Here is a 20540-nt window from a genome sequence, read left to right as displayed (position 1 = left end):
AATCTTTTTTTTTTTTTTAATTAACTTATTTATTTATTGCTGGCTATGTTGGGTCTTCGTTGCTGCGAGCGGGCTTTCTCTAGCTGTGGCGAGCAGGGGCTACTCTTCGGTGCGGTGCGCGGGCTTCTCATTGTGGCGGCTTCTCTTTTTGCGGAGCACGAGCTCTAGGTGCACTGGCTTCAGTAGTTGTGGCACTCGGGCTCAGTAGTTGTGGCTCCTGGGCTTAGTTGCTCCGCGGCATGTGGGATCTCCCCAGACCAGGGCTCGAGCCCGTGTCCCTTGCATTGGCAGGCGGATTGTTAACCACTGGGCCACCAGGGAAGCCCTTCCCCTTAATCTTTTATGTAAATATTCATGTTGTCATCGTGCATCTATATACATCGACAAACTTTTTTTTTTTTTTTTTTTTTTGCGGTACGCGGGCCTCTCACTGTTGTGGCCTCTCCCATTGTGGAGCACAGGCTCTGGACGCGCAGGCCCAACAGCCATGGCCCACGGGCCCAGCCACTCCGCAGCATGTGGGATCCTCCCAGACCGGGGCACGAACCCGTGTCCCCTGCATTGGCAGGCGGACTCTCAACAACTGGGACACCAGGGGAGCCCCAAACATTTTTTTTTAAGGTAGAAAAATAATCAAAGGACATGCTTGACTGAAAAGGGTGTTCTTCCTCTGCCACATGTTGATACAAAGTCTTTTTGAAGAGATTTTAACCCATGGAATTGCTACCATAGTTTTTGCAGCTTAAGCATGGTTAAGATTCTAGTTCTAGTTTGGTGCTGTAGGAGCCTGCTTTATATTACTGCATAAAGGCATATGCCAAATTGCCTTAATTTGACTTCTTTAATGACATAATGGTGTCTCTTCCAAGGTTGCTTGTACACTGAAAATTCCAGTTCCTATTTCCAAGCTCTTTATTTCTATCCTCACTCAGATACAAATGTTGCAGTGATTTCATTTATGCCATGACAGCTATGGTAACCTTTACGCCAGTGCTTTACAATCACTGCTTCCACATGGTGCTTCTGGGATCCCTAAGTCACACTGCAGTTCCTACATCACATTCATCTGGAGGATCCAGTTTAATATTGGTGCATTTCCTCATCATGCATAAACATCACTGATATTAGAATGAATGGAGTTAATATGCGCTGGCAGAAATATTTCAGCCCATGCATCATTCATCATGTGTTTATTAAACACCTACTATGCACATGCAAGAAGTTTTCTTCTTCTCTGGGGATATTGTTGGTTGTTTTTCATATTTATAAAAGTAAATAAATAAACCATTCCCATCTGCAAATATTTTTATTAGTGGGTATTTATCAGGCTGACTCTGATAGAATTTCAGATCCATCAGTGTGTGTGGTTTCACTCCTCTGTGAGATCTATGTCTTAGGTAGACATAGAGAGTAAGAAGATAACCTTGAGAATAGAGTAAAAGCTGGTGTCCTATCAGAGTTATCAATCTTATTATGGAATACTTGCAGGAGAATTAGGGCTGGAACTTGGTTTCTCTGTGCTCTTTCCAGACACCATAATTCTCAGATATTTCCAGATGTCCTAAGTCAGGAAATCTTGTCATTTATGGGATAGTTGTCCCTCTACAAGTACACTATGGGTGACATTATAGTAAAAAGTTTCTTAACAAGCCTCCACTTAGCTGACTCATCCAGTAACAGATACCTGTCATTCCCGGTGTGGTGTGCAGCAGGCAGAGGGATGCTACAGCACAATGAATGCTCGTGACACCTGCACACCAGGTGAGTTATGGACCCCAAGAGAATCCATCATATTTTTTCCCAAATCTGACTATACCTGTTATAACTGTCCTTATGGAATTTAATTAAATACTATTAAACATGAGTATGTAAGTGCAAAATGAAAGTTGTTCCAATGAAAACTAAGTTAAATGCTTTGAAAGAATGAATGAAGGTGAGACAGAAGAATCTCTGTCACATTAGTTGTGGGTATGATGATTGTGAAAGATTGGGGAAAAAAGCATTCAAATCTGTAAGAACTTTGAACTTATCTATCAGTTTTCACTTTGCTTGAAAGAGATTAAAAGTGAAAATTGTCGACAACGAGTTATGGGAGAAAGATACATAGGGCTCTGAATAGTGGACCCACACTCAAAAGACCAAGGCCCTACAGCCAAATACTGGTTAAAACCCCCCAACTATACAAAACAAAACCCTGTTATTTATGTTTTAAGCTAAAAGAAAATATTTTATATTATATATACATATATGCATATATATGATATTCCTTTTTATTAACTAGCCATCTAAACATTTTGCATGTATTTACATGTATTTAAAATCAGAAACTAATTTTATGGTAAATAATGAAAGCCAGTTGAATTGGGATTTTTATATTTAAAAATACAACTACAACTAATGAAATTTCATTTATCTCACAGTTAGCAAAATTCTGTTTACCTTTACAACTCTGCACTGATTCTTTGAATTCTTTGCATGAGCCCTGTTGCTTGCTTTTTTTTTTTGATGTATGATGAGATATTCTTTTTCTATTTAACTTTTGTGGCTTAATCATGACTATCATTTTTGCAAAAAAATATTTGAAGACTTCCTGTGTTTCCCCAAGGTCCTCCTGTAATATTCAATTTCTTTCTTTGAATCAGTGTCCTTGTTGGTTTTCTCTTCCTTTATGGTCCACTGATCCAACTCTGCTAAATCCTATGCTGACAAGACTTTACATGTAATCTGGGAAGTTTAGTACCACTTCCAGTGGCTTAGTCAACTTCTGCATCTTTTGCAACATTTGCACCTTCAGTTTGCAATCGATGTGCATTGTTTTGGGGTCCAAACTGCTAAAGATGTATACAAAATTGGCATCCACTAGAACAGTGCCGCCTGATAAAATATAACGCAAGCTACAAATGCAAGTTACATGTGTAATTTAAAATTTTCTAGTAGCCACATTAAAAAAAAACTAAAAAGAAACAAGTGAAATTAATTTCAATAATATATTTTATTTTACACAATATATCCAAAATATTATTATTTCAATATCAACATTGTAAAATATTACTAGTGAAATCTTTTACCATTTCTTTTTGTACTAGATCTTTGAAATCTGGTGTGTTTTTTACTTTCCAGAACATCTTGAACATCATTTGAGCCACATTTCAGGTGCTCAAAAGGGCACATGTAGATAGTGGCCAGTGTTATCAGACAGCACAGCCCTAGAGCTGTTGTACCTAAGACTCAGGAGTTTTATGGACCATTAAATGTCTGGTTAGGCCAGATTAGTGTATAATTTTAAATATCCACATCTGTATGTTCAGGAAATAAAGAATCCCAATAGATATAAATTGGTAACATATAACTAAGTATATTCGTCTTTCTACTTCCAGTAGCTAAACTTTCAAACAAATTTCAGGCACCATTGTCAGCTGTCTTTCCAAACTACGGTTCTGATTCTGTCCCATCTCCTCAAACTCTTTAGTGGTTCTACATTACATACAGTATAGGGTCCAAATTCCTTCTTTCGTTATTCAGTGAGTATTAAATGCATTAGCTCCTATGTACTGGGCACCATGCAAGGCCGAGGGGTGTCACAGAGATCAGAGTAGACCTACCATCTGCCCTCATCACACTCCCAGTCTACCACGTCCCTCTGCCTCCACCATTGACTGTTCAGTTCTCAACACAGCTCACCCTGTCCTGCGCCTGGGCTCCAGCCACAGATTAGGAACAGATCATGCCTTCTTTCCTCCGTGCTTTCACCCATGAGCCCTCTTCTTCTGAAAACACTTCCTTATATCCACCCCACCCCCAAAGTCTGGACACCACTACCCCTGGTCCTGGCCCATTCCTAACATTTGGAGGGCCAGGGTGAGTACACATGAAGGCCCCATACAACATTTTAAATTAGTTAAAAGTCAAATTGTAAACCAACAGTAAATAAAATATGTTCTAGGCTCCTACCTGGATATATATAAAGACAAATTTGAATGTTACGTGTAAAGTTGTGATTTTTATATGACCGGCAACAAAATAGTAAAGACAATTGTATTTCTATCTGGTGTTCCATTGATGGGCTGAGAGTGTTTGGATGAGGACTAAAATAAAGACACACATTAACTTCCTACTTTTATTTCAACAAAATTACTAATTATGTTGTTATAATTGGGATTTTCTCATAATTAACATTTGATCACTTGAGACAATCCAGTTATCTGTTATTATTAAAAGGCAAAATTCTATTTTAAACTACAAATTTGATGAATATCAAAAGTTTAAATAAAAATTATTCAGATAAAGCTGAATCTTTAACTCTTTGAAAATTTAATTAAATGTCATCAAATATTTTATTAGGATAAAACTATTTGCAGTCCTAGCATTCAACATCCATACAGTTGCCAATGTAAGGAATAGCAACATACTTCACATATTTTATTTATACCTCCATAAATCCAAATCTAAGTCATACATATTGCTTAATACTGCAAAATTTTTCTCAGCATTTGTGAGCAACTGTTGTGAATACTGGCCTAATGGGTGAGTAGCTCAAGACCTATGAAATAGGTCAAAAAGAGAAGCAAGAACAGGAGCACTCAGAAGAAGAGGATATGACACGTTGTTATTCAGGAATCCATTGCATTCCTGTTATCAGAGGGGCAGATCTGACAAGTTAGCTTATCTCTTCTCTTACTGAACACTTCAACTAGTGAAATTCTCCCCGACTGCAAATTAATGTTGATATCCAACATCAGCAGGAGCACAGCCACAGACCTCGACATGTCAAGGTCATGGGACAAGACATGTGAAGCAGTGTTTCCCTGGGGCCTGAAAGGCACTGGTCTCTAGAGCAGATGTTTAGGGTTATGGGTCATGCTAAGCCAGCACTGCACACCAGACCTGAGTGACCAGGGCAGCTGTGTGTTCTTTAATAAATTTGTTTTTCCGGATTTGTGATGCATGGTGCACTGTATTCTCCTGCCCAGGTCTGAGGGAGGTACCGCTAAGCACCTGCTAATGAGCAGACCCTGTTCCAGGTGCTGGGAGTAGAGAAAGTGAGATGATACCCTTTCCCTCAGAGGACTTCCAGAGCCTGCCCTTGTGGGAGAGCCACTTTTGTCCGTGTCTGCATTTTCCACCAGCTCATGAGACCCTGGAGAGAGGAACCATCTCCTCTTCATCATCCTTGTCTCCCCAGAGCCCCTAGCTCAGTGCCTTTCATGTAGTAGATGCTCAATTAAAAGGAGTTGACTCCAGTTGTTACAAAATACCAACTGTCCAAGACTCCTTAGGATTTGAGCTTCAATCACAACATTCCATCCCTAATGGGGGAAAAGTTCTCTTTCCTTAAAAGGATGCATCTGTGAATATAATTTTGCACTTTCTTTAGAAGAAGGTGAGAATTTATTTCTATATGCATCCTAGTTGTCTCTTATTGGGGATAATTGAGAGGGAGGGAGGGAGAGAGAGAAGGAGGGACATAAGGAGAGAAGGGAGAAACAGAGAGAAAATGAGAGAGAACTGAGGAGTGGGAATCTAAAATGCAGAAGAAGAGAATGGCAGAAAAGGAGCCATATCTGTAACACATGAAACAAATCTGAAAGTTTGTAGGAACAGGATCCTAGAAAGTTTATAGTTATAAATGATTTATTGAGCATTTACTATATGCCAGTATGGTGATAAATGCTTCATATATGTTAACTTATTTAATCTACACAATAACCCTATGAAGTAGGCACTATCATCATTTCCATTTTACAGATGAAACTGAACCATGGAGAGGTTAAGCAACTTAACCAAGGTTACTCAACCAGAAAGTGGTGGAGATGGAGTTTGAACTTATATACTCTGGCTGCACAGCCTGTTCTTCAAATCTTAAAAATGCAATATATATCCATTATAGATATTGGATATATATACTAATATAACATATTAAATATATTTGTTGATTTTCACTGGTTAGATATCATTCTCTTAGTGACCATAAAAATATTCATGAGATCTTTCAGAGTTCTTGCCTCAGTGAGAATGGGGAATTTTTATTCCCCAATGATTTAAGCATCTCAAGTGAAAATTTTACCATGGGGATTTTTACTAACACATCCCTTTGAATGGGAAAAAGGATATTATACTCTGTATTATTTTTTAACCCAAAGTTCCAAGCTGTTTCAAATCTTATATTTGAAAAAAAATCAGTCTATCAAACATAAAAATTACCTTTGAATTACTATAGATCTTTAAATTTATTATACAAAGAAATGGAAATTAATATCTAGCCTAAATATTCTCTGGAAAGATGTGTTAGAGACAGTTAGCTGCCCACCAAATTCCCTCTCTCTATCCATTACGATATAGTTATAGTTGGGAAGCAGCTGACCAGCCAGGGACTATGTTTCCCAGCCTTCCTTGCAGCTAGGTATGGCCATGCAACTGGTTCTCACCAATAGGATATGCGCCATGGCACTGTCTGGATACAGATGACTATAATGCCCCATGGGATGGCAGAGCAACAGAATAAAAGGGTCCCCAAATGATTAGGTAGAGGACAGCCCCATTAGACAGCCTCCTGAATTCCTTCCCAGGGAAAAAAATCTATTTTGCCGACCAAGGAATAGAATTCTAGTGTACTTGTTTAGATCTATTTGTTATAGCAGTTTAATCTACCCTAAGTAACACAGTATGATTTTCTTTGTTCACTAATGCATTGTAATACAGCTTTCTATAGGAGAAGCAGCATGACATAGAGACAAGAGGGCTCTAGTATTAGCCAGGTCTCTGTTTGAATCTCAGCTCTTCCATTATAGCTGTGTGACCTTTGGCAAGCTGTACACACTTTAGTCATTATTAACATGGGACTATACTGTTGGAGCCTTGCCCTTTTCCTCTCACCCTTACCATTACTTTGGTACACATCAGCCAGATTTCCATGCTGGCATCTCTCTGGCCTCTGAAGCTCACTTTGTTGACCATGTGGCCAGCTGGAAGTGGGCCGCATTTTCAATCCTGAGCGGTCCTTAACCAATATTGGGAGTTGCAGTGGTATACTACAGGTGGTTTGCACCAACTTATGAGAACCTGGAATGCACATCTCTTCCCAACTCCAAGTTCAGTGATGTCACATTGACAGCTTAAAATTGGCCATGATGGGAGTATTTACACCACGGGAATAAATAAACGCTACAAATCAAAACTCTCCCACCCTCTCCCAGAGCTGTTTGTTAAACAGTGACCAACATACCAGCTTTCTTACCCTCAATGTGGGATAACCCAGGAGTGCGTTCTACAATGATTTCTAGATTTTTTCCCAGCAAGACTAAGCTCCAGTTACCCATAGTAGTAGCCAGCTTGGAAATAAACCTTTATTAGCTGCCTTCACTGTATCATTTCTTCACTACTCTGCCTTCACCTCCCAAACAACTATTTGCATTAGAATCTTGTCTCAAGGTCTGCTTTTATGGAAACTCAAACTAGGACAGGGGCTAGCAATGAAGTTGAAATCATGTAAAGTACATAGCACTTAGTAGGTGCACCGCAAATATTACCTCTTCCCTGTGCTGAAATACTATATGGTTAAAGCAAACTCAGCAGAGTTATTATAGGTTAGTTAACCATGATAGGAATTGAAAGTATGCATTAAAAACTCAATTGCCCAAATACATGAATCACTTCCAATGACTTTTGAAAACTTTCATTATTTTAAATAGAGTTTTACCATAATAAATAAAAACTACACATATGAAAATTCAAGGTGAATCTCTAATATATCCAAAGAGACAAAGTTAACTCTGGAATCTAGTCTTGTGAGATACAGATCTCCAGTTTCCCTTTACATTGCTGGTAGCTATAGGCTTCTAATAAATTTAAGGCCTCTGACCTCTTATTGATCTTGATGTCTCCTTAGCAACTGTCAGTTTCGTTTTATTTTGTTTTTTATTTTAGATATTTGTGTTAACCTCATATTTTTATGTCAACTTGGAACAGTGACGTATGCCAGGATCCCAGGATCCTAGTAACGAATCACAATTTTGGAGCCACCAGAAAGCTCTTTCAGGAGGTCACTGTTACAACGTTGCTTACAAAGATATAACCTCTCTGGATATTTTTCTTTAAAAATAGTCCCTTGTGGTGTCTTTATGGTGAAATTATGAATAACATTTCTTTTCTTATTTCAAAATAAATGGGGTCTTGGGACTTCCCTGGTGGCACAGTGGTTAAGAATCCGCCTGCCAATGCAGGGAACATGGGTTCGATCCCTGCTCCAGGAAGATCCCACATGCTGCAGAGCAGCTAAGCCCATGCACCACAACTACTGAGCCTGCGCTCTAGAGCCCGAGAGCCACAACTACTGAAGCCCGTGTGCCTCAAGCCCATGCTCCACAACAAGAGAAGCCACTGCAATGAGAAGCCCACGCACCACAACAAAGAGTAGCCCCTGCTCGCCACAACTAGAGAAAGCCCACGTGCAGTAACGAAGACCCAACGCAGCCAAATAAATGAATAAATGAATAAATTAATTAATTAAAAGAAAAACAAAAACTAAATTGGGTCCTAACAGACACCAGAACTGAGGATGTTTTGGAAAAGCCAAATGATCAGTTTCCAAGGAGAGGGCATTATGATTTAGTAGAAAAAGTGCCAAACCAAGGGCCATGAGTCCCAAGTTGTTGCCACCTCTGTCTGTGTCATATAGGGTGAGTCGTTCAGGCACTTCCCTTCCCTGGGTCTTAGTGCCTCCATTTTCAAAGTAAGGATCCTGAACCAGAGGACATTTAACATCTTTTGCAGCTCTAACATTTTATGAAAGTCTAACACATATGGACAAAAGTTCCAATTCAAGTTAAGTAGTTATCATTTGCCGGTCCTCTTTTAGCATTTCAAGGGCTATAAGGCAGTAGGAAAAGACTTCTGGTCATGTTGTTTCCTTGCTATTGCCTTTGTTATGTCAATGATTATGTGAAAATCAGAAAGTACTACCTTGATGGGGAGGGAGGGAGGCAACAAAATGTTTTTCCTTAGGTGTTTTTTTTTTTTTTTTTCCTTAGGGTTTTAATGTTAGACGAAATGACTGATTCTTGATTGTGGTTCACTTGCTGATTTTTAAACATATGTTTTATGTTTAATTTACTGTTAATCGGACATGCAAATTAAAACAGTGAGATTTCCTATCAGCTAGACAATATTGAAAAACGTAGCTAGTGCCTGCTGTGGCTGAGGACAAGAAGAACCAGTCATCAGTGGTAAGGTTTAATCTGTACCTGTGTTAGCTGAGGTCCCCCCAGAAAGTAGAGCCTGAGACAGGGGAACAGGAGTAGGGGAGTAAAAAGTGAGAGGAAAGCCAGTCCAGGGGACCCTTTTCCAGCTGGTCACCACCCTTGTGGGCAATCAGGGCTGGATTCTTCCAGGACCTACTGAGAAGCTATGTAGATCTGGCCTCCCAGTTGCCCTCTTAAAGAATGGGAGAGGGGAGGGGAACATTTCCCCACAAGCTCCTGTCCTCATTGGACAAGGGTTGCACCAGGAGATGTCAGCCTTTCACATTCCAAGGTTTGCGCAAGTGCCAAAGCTGATCAGGGTCCCACAGGCACCCTCCACACAGCCTAAGAAACCTGGAGCAGAGGTTAGAGACGAGGTGAGGCTGGAGTGAGGTGCTGTCAGGCTGCAGACAGCTGCACCAAGCTGCAGCAATAGTGGAAGTAAACGGTGGGCCGAGATGTGAGGTGGACACAAGAGGCATCCAATAGAGTCCCATAGTTAAAGGCCAATGTGAAATATTGTTCAAAAATTTAAATAAACCTATCCTCTGAAGCAGCATTTCTACTCTGCAGAGAATAATTTCTATTCTACAGAGACCAAGAATGTCCTTTAGGGAAGTGTTTATATTCATTAAAGAGTAACAATAAGCCAAATGTCAATTAGTAGTGGCTAGATTAAAAAAATTATGCAAACTGAATTAATATTCAGTAATAAAGAGTGAAATAGCTCATTCTGCCTATTTATTGTATTGACGCAGAAAGAAAGGTATCTGAAATGTAGTTAAGTGGAAAAGCAAGTAGCAGAACATTATATAATTCCAGTTTTGTAAAATCTATATGTATATTATTTTATATATATTTATATTATATATAATGCTAATATGATATGATAAATTTTTAAAAAATATATTTTAAATACATGTAAGATGGTTAATAGTACTCTTGGGAGTTGGATGGAGGAATTTTTCACTTTTTACTTCTGTGTTATTTGTACATTTTAAAACAGACATATATCAGTTTTTCAATAATAAATAATAATACATTTAAATAATATGTATAAACATAACATAATAAATATTTCCAAAAAGTGTTCCTGATTATCAGTGATTTTGTTTTGGCTAAGTTTTAGTTAGATTGATATAACTTGCCTAACTTTTGAAAATAAGTGTTTCTATAACGAATCCCCCAATTTACATACATTACAAAGTTTACATTTTAGGAAATAGCCAGGGTGACATTAAATGCTAGAATGGGGCTTCACTGGTGGTGCAGTGGTTAAGAATCCACCTGCCAATGCAGAGGACACGGGTTCAAGGCCTGGTCCGGGAAGATCCCACATGCCATGGAGCAACTAAGCCCGTGTGCCACAGCTACTGAGCCTGCATGCTGCAACTGCTGAAGCCCACGCGCCTAGAGACCGTGCTCCACAACAAGAGAAGCCACCACAATGAGAAGCCCTCGCACTGCAATGAAGAGTAGCCCCGCTTCCCGCAACTAGAGAAAGCCTGCATGCAGCAATGAAGACCCAACACAGCCAAATAAATAAATAAATAAATAAATAGGAATGAATAAATAAATAAATAAATAAATGCTAGAATGCCAGGTTCTCTTCTGGAAGTATAAAACTTTACAACTGATTTTATTTACTTATTTTCCCCAAATCTTAGTGGTGAACATTTGAATTGGTTACGAAGACTTTGCATTTCAGTCTGAAATTACAGCACAGAGAGACTGATCCTTGCTATATATTCAGTGCACGTTGTGGACACAGTATGCTCTTCAGTACATTAAGTAATTAAATTGATTTTACCAAGTTAAAAAAAAAAAGACCAAAGTAAAAAAGAAATACAACTCATGAGGTGGGGGAAACAGTCTTGATCTGGGGACTTGGTTTAGTACCGCTCTGCCTTTTCTAAGAGGACACCTATCACTGACTTCCAGCTCTAATTAAATTATAAAGAAAAATAATTTCTAAGATGAAAAAGTAAAAGTGTCAATGTAGTAATGGCTCTAAACCACAGGAAAAGCCTGCAGAGAGCCCTCCCCCGCCACATATTTACTGGCAATTGCAGAATGCATCTGTTGCTTCAGATGATTTAGTGGGCAGAGAGCCTGCAGGACCAGTTGTAGGAGAATAGGGCAAGATGTGGAAGCTTAAAAAGGAGCATTTACTCTCCTCAGCTTTGTAGTCTACAAAGCAAGTTGTATCCTATCCCAGTCTGAGAGAGGAGGCAAAGGTAAACTAAGAATGGCTTTTCTTTGGGAAGTCCTCCTAATGGTGGGGAAACCACAAGACTATCTTCTTTATTACTACATAGATTCATTTAAGTGGGTGGACAATTGTTGTTATAGCTCATTAGTACATATGAAAACATTGGAATGCCAACTCCTTTTAAGATAAGAAAACAGTGGACTACGCAGAATGAGACCATGTAAAATAAACACTTCCTCTTATTCACATCACTTGATATCTCAGAAGGTCTCAAAATTTTGTTTTAAAAGAGTCATCTCCTTCTTTAGAATTAGATACTGACAAAGTAAATTGAACTAATTCCAAGAAGATCTAGGTTTTTTAATTTTTCAAACACTAAAATTTGCAGGGATGAAAATTATATGGGAATATCGTTGGAAATCAAAAGCTTCTGAAATTAAGGACATTTCAAAGCCAATTTTAAATTGCCATCTTTTCCTAAAAGTAATTCTTTTCTTTTTTAAAACTAAATTTATTTATTTATTTATTTTGGCTGTATTGGGTCTTCATTGCTGTGTGCAGGTTTTCTCTAGTTGCGGCGAGCGGGGGCTACTCCTCGTTGTGGTGTGTGGGCTTCTCACTGCGATGGCTTCTCTTGTGGCGGAACATGAGCTCTTGGCGCGCGGGCTCAGTAGTTGCGGCTCCCAGGCTCTAGAGCGTAGGCTCAGTAGTTGTGCACACATGCTTACTTGCTTCATGGCATGTGGGATCTTCCTGCACCAGGGCTCAAACCTGTGTCCCCTGCGTTGGCAGGCGGATTCTTAACCACTGCGCCACCAGGGAAGTCCCTAAAAGTAATTCTTTATGTTCCTGAAACAGCTGACTGTATGTTGGGTGGTACTTAGGTTCTGCGTTGAAAGTTAAGAAGACCCAGGACATTTGCATTTTCCTATTTCCCAACTGCTTTGCAGTCTTGTTGGCTGGAACTGGTGTTCCTCACTGCAGTTTCAGGCCCAGGCCCAGCTCTGCCTGTTCATGTGACAGTTACTGATTATCATCTGGTCTGGACTGGAAGAAAAGAGACAGCTCCCAAGCAGTCTGGCCTGTCACAGACTGGAGCTGTCAGTCTCCTATTAGGCAGAGCATATCTTCAGAGTGGCCCCTTTCCAACTCAGCTGAGTTTTGGCCCCTTCACATGTATGTCTTTCTTCTTCCTTGGACGCTATTTTCATTTTACTTGAAGGGAAGTATCTCAGCATCTGTCATAACTTTTCATATTAACCTAATAATAATGCCAGCTTAGGTAACTGCCAAGAGGCCATCCTTGATGAGAGGATGGCATAAAATTACAATCAGTTGGGTTCTCTGTGAACAGCACAGTTGTTTTTACCCAGGGAATTTACCGTTGGATTCATCGCTTCCCTTACTAATGTACACTTAAGAGCCTGCTCTGTGAGCTTACTAGGTATCTCAAAGAAGGTCTTAATCCCTTTTTATTGACATTGTAATATTTAATATTCTTATTATTTTTGCCTGCATCTGTACTTTGCCAAAAATGAGTTGATTATTTTTAAGGGAGGAGGAATACTAAATAATGCAGAGAACAAAATAAATATATAGATAAAAACTATTGGTGGAAAGACTAAAATTAGGGACAAATTCATTCATGAGAATGAGTAATTTCGGATTTGATTCAACCAGCATTTACTGAGGTTCCCCCCTGTGTGTCAGGTGTTTTTGCGCTCTGTCACCCCATTTAATTCTCCCACAACTGTTTTTCGAGACAGAGTTCTTCCTCCCATTTTACAGACTCGGAAATGGAGCCTCAGGGAGATTTTTTTTTTATGCTGCCCCAAATCACTTAGCTGGCAAATTGGCAGGATAGGTTGCTAACGCTAAATTTGGTATTCTTCCCACTCTACGTCACTGCTTCCAGGAAGAATAAATGTATTCTTCGTATAACAATCAGGCACCACTTAATCCGTCAACAAATATTTATCGAGTGCCTATGAGGTACCAGGCACTTGAAGATTTCTTGAGTATCGATAGTGTTATCACTCGCAGTCCTCGGCCAGTGCTATTGTGAGCAGTAGCACAAAATGTCCCAGCAGTTCACTGGAGTTAGAAGTTTAGCTGGTGGTAAAAGTAAAATTTCTCTGAATGATGCTGAGTAACTCAAACAGGAGCCATGCCTGCCACGTCACCTCATTAGCATTATACTTTAATTCACAGAGGTAGCAGGGCCACACCAGAGAACGTGGGACCGGAGTTGCACAACAGATTCACATGCATTCAGTAGGACCATCCAACACGCACAGTAGGCATTCACGATACTCAAATGCCGATGTAATACTCTCAGTTTTGTATTTTCTCAGTTTTGCAAACTGAGTACTTCACATTCACCTTATTTATTTATATTATTTATTTATTTATTTTGGCTGTGCCGGGTCTTTCTTGCAGCATGTGGGATCTTTTTTTTTAGTTGCAGCGTGCGGACTTCTTAGTTGCGGCATGTGGACTCTTAGTTGCGACATGTGGACTCTTAGTTGTGACATGCAAAGTCATAGTTGCAGCATGCGTGTGGGATCTAGTTTCCCGACCAGAGATCAAACCCTGCATTGGGAGCGTGGAATCTTACCCACTGGACCACCAGGGAGTCCCCACATTCATCTTCTTAAGTGAAGTCTGTTTCAAAGGGCAGCTCTTTTTTCTCCTTCTTCTTCTAAAGATACTCACATGGATGAAGAAGGGAAAAAAACTCTAACAAAAGTGGCAAGAAAACATTTTGCTTTATAAAGTCCTCATAACCGAAGGAATGCTAATCAAACTTTCTCTCTAAATTAAGTTTGGGTTGACGCCAATATGGGAAGTTCCAGCTGCAAAGGATATAATCCCAGAGATTTGCAAATCCCAGATATTTTCCTTATTCTTTGTCTTTGACTCGCATCTTTTCTATTAGCATTCAGTAGCATTGATACAAATCCAGTGGAGATGAACAAATGGAGATAGTTAAAATTGAACAAAATAGTTAAAATTGAACAAAATGAGCTCAAAAAAAAGCACTGTTTGGTCATCAGTGAAAAATAGCACATAAAAATATTGTTTTTCAACCCTTAACTTTAGAAAAATCTTTGGGTGAAATGTCACCTCTCTTTCCTGAAGTGCTTCACTTTACCAAGTAATTAAAATTTTAATTGGACTCAAAAGAGCAGAATAGGCCTTCAGCATTTTACACTTGAAGTATAATCAGCATCTAACTTGTTTAAATGCATGGCTAAATGAAGGGACATTATATAATAAGCACATGGCGTACTTATTAAAATTATTGTTCCCTCTAATATATGTCACTGAATTAGAAATAATATCATAAAATAGTGATTTTAGCCAGACGATCTGAAAGCCCAGTCAGACCCGCCCAAGTCTGGTTTTTCTTGAAATGATGATGAATCAATGTTACTGTACTTGACAACCCACCACAAGAATCTATGTGCAATTCTGTCGTTCCTGCATGGCCCAAGGGAAAAAGAAAAGGATGAGGCAAACACAGCGGAAAACTTCCATCCCGTCGACACCTTCTTATCACCAGCACTATATCCCCCTAGAAAATCTCGAAGGATTGATGACTTGATTCCAGGACTTGAAAGATGCTCTTTGGTTTATTAGTGGAACAAGGGAAAGAGCAATTTCTATGGGCACCAGAGAGCAAGTTCTAGAAGTGGAAAGTGAAAGTTGCAGGTTTGGTAGAGGGAAAAAAATGGCCCCACTAGTGAGGCATCTGGTGGTCAAGGCATATGCCCCCCAGCCCCTTAACTAGCTCTACATCTACCCACCAGGCCATGGCAGCCATACAAGCTATTTGGATCTGCAAGATCTCCCTACAGCCCCACAGCAGGATTTAGAGTAGACAGAATGTTCCCGGTTTCATTGTAAGTGGAGAACTGTATCCTGAAACACTGAGTTGGAATTATATCCATTATTATCTCCAAAATAGTATTACACATGTTAGTTTGGTGCTACAGGACTATTAATCTCGTACTGTATCTTCAAAGTTACAACAGGTTTTCTGTTAGGAGGTTTTCTAAACTGCAGGTCATAACCAACTGAGTGATGATGAAATTGTGTTATTGGGTTGTAATCAGTATTGGAAAAAAAAAAGAAATAGAATAGAATAGAAAATACCAGAATGCATTGCCTGAGGTAAGGGCAATGTGAATCTTGTGTGCATGTGTGTGGTCACACTGTAAAGTGTAAAAGTGTATTCCTTACTGTAGGTTACAGTAAAAAAGGATTCAAGGTCATTGGGTTGGGGATTGTAGGATCAAACCAACGTTTACACATTCCAGTTCTAGATGTTGAATCAGGTGCATGCAGCAAAAATCAACTCATTGGCAGTGAATTTGCCACAAGCCAGCTCACCAAAAATCAGTTCCACAAATGATTAATGTGCTGAATCATCAATTCATTGACTTAATGGGGACTTTTCCCACATTTCAGTTTCCTTAAAGCTGTGCTATAATTCTGTAGCTAGAGACTTGTTAGACTTGTCAAATGACTATCAATTTTGGCTATCAATCTTGCAACTTAGATAGCTCTGTCCCTTTCTGCTCTTGGCCATGTGGATGGCTCTTGTAATAACATAGCTGCAATGAATGTTTTGACAAATTTTAGCTAATTTGTCATTTGGCAAATTGATCATTTGATAAATTGACTTAGAGCAAACGGACCTAAGGCCTGCTCATATCTTCTCTACTTAAGAAATTCTTTTCCAGTCATTTCTATTCATAAGGACCTCTCTCTTCTCTGATCCCTTTTACATTCTCTCTCTGAACCACACTGTACATTATGGTATGGCATGCTATTCTCTAATTACCTCTACCACATAATGGTATCACACCATGTTGATATAAACAGGTGACTGATACACACACACACACACACACACACATAAACTTTGGAGCAAGACTGTCCAGGTTTGAACTTGACTCTTCAACTTAATAGTCATGTAACCTTGAACAAATTACTTAATCTCCATGTGCATTGTTTTCCTCATCTGTAAGATGGGATTAATAGTAGTACCAAACTTGTGGTGTCAGTGAGAGGAGTGAATGAGTTTAAATAGGAAAAGCACTTAAATAGTGCCTGGAACACAGAGAGTACTACATAAGTGTTAGTTATTATACTTCTATATAAAACAACATATATGAAGTACTTACAGGTAAAGAAACTTTAGAAATTATAGATTTGGATTTCTTTTCACTAACTGCTATCAACATTTAAAGCTGGGTTTTTTTTGCCTAACGTCATCAATTAACCATGGATTATTTGGATTGTTTATAGAGAATCTATTATATCCCTAGCTATGTGGAACCAAGAGGGCATTTGAAAGAGGTATAAAGCAAAGAAGTTTATAGTGTAGTTAAAAAGCCTATTATTAAGGCATTCCCTCACTCAGTTTCAGTTTGGGCAGTTCAACTGCAGTTATCAGAGATAGAGCAATTGTCCTGAAGGTCTCAAGAGTTTAAAAAAACAATGCAAAGAGACAAGATCTGGTTTAAGAAGGAACTTTGAGGAAGAAGGAAGAACTGCCACCTTCACAGAAGGCTTTTGTTTGGGAGCTTTGCCTCAGTCAGTTCCAGCAAGAGGAGCCTTGATGTTTAACATCAACCCAAAGAAGAGAATGACAGGACACCTCCACAAAGAGGAAAAGGCAGATTTTATGTAAATTATCACTAGGACTTTGTTTCAAAATCAACTATAAAAGGGATATGTGGATAAAAAATGAAATATGTTATAAATAAAAAAATATATGCAGTCTTGAAAAATAAAATTGGAAGACTCAAACATTTCAAAACACTTTAAAAAGGAACAGTGATCAAAACATTGAGGTACTGGCATAAGGACAGGCATCTAGATCAATAGAATGAATCGAGAATCCAGGAATAAACCCTCACATTTAGAGTCAGTTGATTTTTGACAAGAGTGCTAAGAAAATTAAATAGTGAAAGAATAGTATTTTCAACAAATGATTCTGGGATGAGATAACCATATGCAAAAGAATAAAGTGGAATCCCTACCTCATAGCATATACAAAAATTAACTCAAATTGGATCAAAGGGCTAAATGTAAGAGTTAAACTTATAAAACTCTTGAAAGAAAACATAGAGGTAAATCTTTGTGACCTGTGTTTCATAATCGTTTCTTAGACGTGACACCAAAAGCACAAGAGACAAAAGAAAAATAGACAAAGTGGACTTCATCAAAATGAAAAACTTTTGTGTTTCGTAGGACACTTAAGAAATTGGAAATACAACCCTGATAAAGAACTGGTATCTAGAATACATATGAAGAATTCTTCCAACTCAATAATAAAAAGACAGATAACCTGATTTAAAAAGGGGCAGGACTACCCTGGTGACTCAGTGGTTAAGAATCTGCCTGCCAATGCAGGTGACACGGGTTTGAGCCCTGGTCCGGGAAGATCCCACATGCTGAGAAGCAACTAAGCCCGTGCACCACAACTACTGAGCCTGTGCTCTCGAGCCCACGTGCCACAATTGCTGAAGCCTGTGCGCCTAGAGCCCATGCTCTGCAACAAGAAAAGCCACCTTAATGAGAAGCCTGCGCACTGCAATGAAGAGTAGCCCCCACTCACCACAACTAGAGAAAGCCCATGCGCAGCAACGAACACCCAATGCAGCCAAAAATAAAATTTAATTAATTAATTATTTTAAAAAGGGAGAAAAAGATTGAAATAGACATTTCTCCAAGGAGCATATACAAGTGGTCAGTGAGCACATGAAAAGATGCCTAACGTCACTAACTGTCAGGGAAATGCAAATCAGAAGCACACTGAAATGCCACTTTACACCCACTATGATGGTTATAATAAAAAAAGACAAATAATAACAAGTGTTGATGAGATTGTGGAGAAATTACTTATGGGAATGTAAAATCATGCAGCTACTTTGAAAAAGTTTGGTGGTTCCTCAAAATGCTAAAGATAGACATACCATATGATGCAGCAATTCCATTCTTGGGTTTATACCCAAGAGAATTGAAAACATATGTTCACACAAAAACTTGTGCATGAATGTTCATAGCAGCATTATTTCATAATAGCCCAAATGTTATCCATTCAACTGATGAGTGGATAAAACAAAGTATGGTAAATTCATAGAGTGAAATATTATATAGCCATAAAAAGGAATGAAGTTATGTACTGATTTGTGCTGCAACATGGATAAACCTTGTTATGCTAAGTGGAAGAAGTGAGACACAAAAGGCCATATATTGTCTGATTCCACGTATGCAAGATGTCCTGAAGAGGCAAATCCATAGGGACAGAAAGCAGATTCATAGTTGCCAAGGGCTGGGCAGAGGGAAGATAGGTAGTGATTCATCAGTGGGTACAGTTTCTTTGTGGGAAGATAATATAGTAAAATTTATTGTGGTGATGGTTGCACAACTTTGTGAATGTACTAAAAACCAATGAATTGTCCACTTTAAATGAGTGAACTGTATGGTATGTGAACTATATCTCATTAAGGTTGAGATACAGTTAGCTGCAGTTAAAACAATACTATCCGTTTTGTGAGAACACATACAAATGTAACCATCCACATTAAGCAAATGTGTCAGAACTGCTGACCAGAAGGGTTCCCAGGAGGTGTGCAAGGAGCTCTCAGCATTTTGGTTCTCCAACCTCAGCTTGCTATCCTAATCTTTCCCCTGTTTACAATCTCAGTTCACAACCTTAAAGACATGTATATACCCAAATAGTTTTGACCTAGTTTGGTCTTAACATTGGAGCAAGGGAGCCCTCTTGCTCAATTGGTCTGTGACTGGCCTGTCCTTCAGCATTTCTTGGTTAAATAGTGAAAATTTCACATACCAAGTTTTGCTCCACAATGATTTCTTCCTTTTATGAAAGAATCACATTTATTTAGATTGGACAACTAATCATACATTGCCTTTGTCTGCTTTTGTGTTGTTTTCTTATGTGGCAATTTATGTTTTAATGAACTTAAGCCTTTTCTTCCTGACCAAATTATAAATCTCTTAAGGGCAAAACCTTTATACTTTATTTTATTTTATTTTTTTGCGGTACACGGGCCTCTCACTGTTGTGGCCTCTCCCGTTGCGGAGCACAGGCTCTGGACGCGCAGGCTCAGCGGCCATGGCTCACGGGCCCAGCTGCTCCGCAGCATGTGGGATCTTCCCAGACCGGGGCACGAACCAGTGTCCTCTGCATCGGCAGGCGGACTCTCAACCACTACGCCACGAGGGAAGCCCAAAACCTTTATACTTTAAAAAAAAAAAATTCCACACAGCAACTGTTATGATTCTTTTCATATAACAAGGACTCAAGAACATTGATTAATTGACAGATTGATAGGTGGTGTTCTTGGATTTACTAAACTGATTTGGAGACTCACACACAAAAAGGACTTTTTACAAAAAGGTCTCAGGTGGTATTTCCTACTACAGTTCCACGAATGTGTTTTAAAAAATTAAATTTTTAGATTAATGTGAATTTTAACTCATGTACTTTTAAAAAATTTTTATTTAAATTTTATTTATTTATTTTTAAAAGAGTATTTACTTATTTGTTTGTTTGGTTGTGCTGGGTCTTAGTTGTGGCAGGCAGGCCCCTTAGTTGCAGCTCACCGGCTCCTTAGCTGTGACATGTGAACTCTTAGTTGCAGCATGCATGTGGGATCTAGTTCTCCGACTGGGGATCAAACTCGGGCCCCCAGCATTGGGAGTGTGGAGTCTCATCCACTGTGCCACCAGGGAAGTCCCTAACTCATATACCTTTTAATGTCTTTACATAACTTGAAAACAGGTGACTTACGATTTGTAATGTAACAACTAGACATTTTACCCATCGCCTCACTGGGTACTGAGCAGAATGTCACAGATAGATAGTCCCGGCTCTCAATAAGTTTGCTGAAACAAGTTTATAAAAATATAAAGCTCTTTGGTAAGATTGCATGGGCTTAAAATTAATTGGTTTAAAGCTATACCTACTGTTACAATTAACCTTATTTTTGAAACCTAAAAGAGCATATGTCTCCGTGACCTTTATCTGCAGAAGTCTGTAGCATTGGTTG

The sequence above is a fragment of the Mesoplodon densirostris genome, chromosome 3 (genome assembly GCF_025265405.1).
Source record: "Mesoplodon densirostris isolate mMesDen1 chromosome 3, mMesDen1 primary haplotype, whole genome shotgun sequence".
Classification (NCBI taxonomy): domain Eukaryota; kingdom Metazoa; phylum Chordata; class Mammalia; order Artiodactyla; family Ziphiidae; genus Mesoplodon; species Mesoplodon densirostris.
This window is presented reverse-complemented; position numbering follows the sequence as displayed.